General features: G+C 37.4%; 1 protein-coding gene across 1 annotated transcript in view; it reads right to left on the bottom strand.

Moving 5' to 3' along the window:
• Positions 1-2,975, bottom strand: part of ADAMTS2 (ADAM metallopeptidase with thrombospondin type 1 motif, 2) — a 112,382-nt gene that overhangs the window by 33,043 nt on the left and 76,364 nt on the right. The window lies entirely within an intron of this gene.

The following is a 2,975-nucleotide window of genomic DNA, read 5'->3' as shown; positions in this document are numbered from 1 at the left end:
AAAAGGAAAAAAAAAAAATCCTAGCTAGAATTTTGCAGAATTGAGACTGCTCCTAAAATTCATATGGAAAGACAAAAGACCCCAGACTGCCAAAACAATATTGAAAAAGAGCAAAGTGGGAACAGTCATACTCCTCCATTTCAAAACTTACTATAAAACTACAGTCGTCAAGACAGTGTGGTCCTGGCATAAGATAGACAAATCTATCAATGGAATAGAATTAAGAGTCCGGAACTGAACCTGTACATTTGGTCCATTGATTTCTGACAAGGGTGCCTATTCAATAGGAAAAGAACAGTCTTCAACAAATGGTGCCGAGACAACTGGATATCCACATGCAAAAGAATGAAGGCGAACCCCTTCCTCACACCTTATGCAAAAATTAACTTAAAATGGATCACAGACTTCAATGTAAGAGCTGAAACTCTTAGAATCAAACATAGGAGCAAATCTTCTTGACCTAACAGCAACGGTTTCTTAGATACAGCACCAAAAGTAAAGTGGTAAAAGTAATAATAGATAAATTGGACTTCATCAAAATTAAAAACGTTTGTGCATCAAATGATACTATCATGAAAATGAAAAGACAACCCACAGAATGGGAGAAAATACTTGCGAACCGTAAGTATTTATCACAACTGATTAAGTGTGATAAGGGACTTGTATCCAGAAAATATAAAGAACTCTTACAACTCAATAAAAAAAAGATAAATAACTCAAAAAATAAGCAAACGATATGAATAGATATTTATAAGAAAAAATATATATAAATTACCATTAGGCACATGAAAAGATGCTCAACATCATAGGTCATTAGGGAAATGCAAATCAAAACCCCAGTGAGCTAACACTTCACATCCACTGGGATGGTTATAATAAAGACAATAACAAGTTTGGGGGAAAATGTGGAGAAATCAGAATCCTCATAAATGCTAGTTGGAATGTAAAAAAGTGCAACTCCTTTGGAAAACAGTCTGGCAGTTTCTCAAAATGTTGTCATGAGTAAACACCCGTGGGGTCCTTGTCTATTGTGGATGCCGAAAGAAACACAATGACGGGGGTTTGAGCATTCAGCAAAAAAGGGGTTCTATTTGGGTTGTGCAATACCAGTCTCACTACCCAGATCAAGCTCCCCAAGTAGGTGGAGGTTACAGCTTTTAAGGATCTAGCTACAGGAACTTATACATATTTAACGGGGGCATTCCTGTGCACGTTCAGGTAGGAGTGAGCGCACATGTGCAGTGCAGCGTCATGCATGTTATGTGCAACCCACGTTATCTTGGGGGTGGAAATTTAAGCATTAAAATGAAGGGGGATGGCCTTGTGGTCTCAGAAGGTGAAATTTTGGGCAAAGTCGAGACTCGTGTGCAAACTCCCTGATCTGACCAAAACTGGTTAGTACTAATTGGGAGTTGGACCTCAGCTGCTCCCACAGGGAGGCTGTCTTGCCCAATGAGAATTGTTGCATGAAAGAGGAGGAAGGAAGAAAGACTGATTAGGGAAAAAAAGGACTGAAGCATGTCGCTCTGAATAAGAAGGGAGTGGAGGTTAGTAGCTCTCAAAAATGTTAAATGTAGACTTAACATAGAGCCAGATTCCACTTCAAGAAAAATGACACTTCCATGCAACAATTTGTACACAGAATGTTCATGCAGCATTTCCAAACAGTGGAAAAAACTGAACTGTCCATCAACTAATAAGTGGAGGAATATCTATACAATGAATTATTATTCAGCAATAAAAAGGAATGAAATACTAATATATGCTATGACATGGATGAACCTTGTAAACATTAGACTGAGTGAACGAAGCCAGTCACAGAAGGTTAAAGGTTGTATGATTTCATTTACATAAATGTCCAGAATAGGAAAATCTATAAAGACAGAAAAAAGATAAGTGGCTGCCTAGGGCTGGGATGCATTTAAATGACGGCAAATGGGTACAGGGCTTCTTTTCATAGTGATAAAAATGTTCTAAAACTTGATTTTTGTGATGGCTGTACAACTCGATGAATATACTGAAAATCATTGAGTTGTACACTTCAAGTGGATAAATTTAAATGTGGATCACATCTTTTTTGGGGGGGGCATCTGGCCAGGAGAGGGATTTGAACCCATGACCTTGGTGTTATAAGGCTGTGCTCTGACCATCTGAGCCAAACAGCCAGCCCCAAATCACATCTCATTAAAGCTGTTAGGAAAACACAAACAGGCAGCAGATGGAGTTGGCCGTGGTGCTGTAGTTTGCCAGCCCTTGCTCTAGCATGTTGAGGGAAATATTTTCTTTCTTTCTTTTATTATCAATAATTTAAAGAAGTGATGTCATCTGAACATTTAGGATAGTCACATTTGGAGAAACTGCTCTCCAGCCTCCACCCTTGATGTGGATTTCAAAATTTCAAATTTCAAATTTCAAATTTTCTTGGTCAGGGCTTGACTTTAAAATGCTTTTTGGATTAGCAACACTCAGAACTGTTGCCATTGAAGTCTTATTGTAGAGGCAATATTCAGAGCTTCGCACTGTCTTTGACACTGTCAACATTTCATGTCAAATCAGAAGGAAGTTTAAATGCCTTTCCAGTGTGTTCATGACAATTAATAAAGAGGAGTCTCTGTCCCAACAGCCCGTCCGCCCCTTCTGTGAGTGGTACGTACCTCCTCCTCCTGATGAATGACTGCTTTTGGTTTGATCTGAAACCTTTTTTGTAGTTGTTAGGATTCACTCTTCTAAGACAGAATTATTCCTATTGATTTCTTTACTCATTTTTTATTACTTTAGTTTCATATTCCATTATTTTTTATCTGAATTTCCTTTCCTTTATTTAATAAGTAAATTTGAAAATGATGAAAGAATATATCCAAATCAAAAGTCTGTAATTTCTCTCTTATTTTACTGAAAAATTCCAAAACAACTTTCAAAGTTGCACTAAAAGTGGCCTTATCAACATTTTTACATCATATTTTCATTCAGATTTC

The sequence above is a fragment of the Galeopterus variegatus genome, unplaced genomic scaffold (genome assembly GCF_000696425.1).
Source record: "Galeopterus variegatus unplaced genomic scaffold, G_variegatus-3.0.2 Scaffold3506, whole genome shotgun sequence".
NCBI classification, from domain to species: Eukaryota; Metazoa; Chordata; class Mammalia; order Dermoptera; family Cynocephalidae; genus Galeopterus; species Galeopterus variegatus.
The sequence above is the reverse complement of the archived record's forward strand: the minus strand, read 5'-3'. Positions and strand labels throughout refer to the sequence as shown.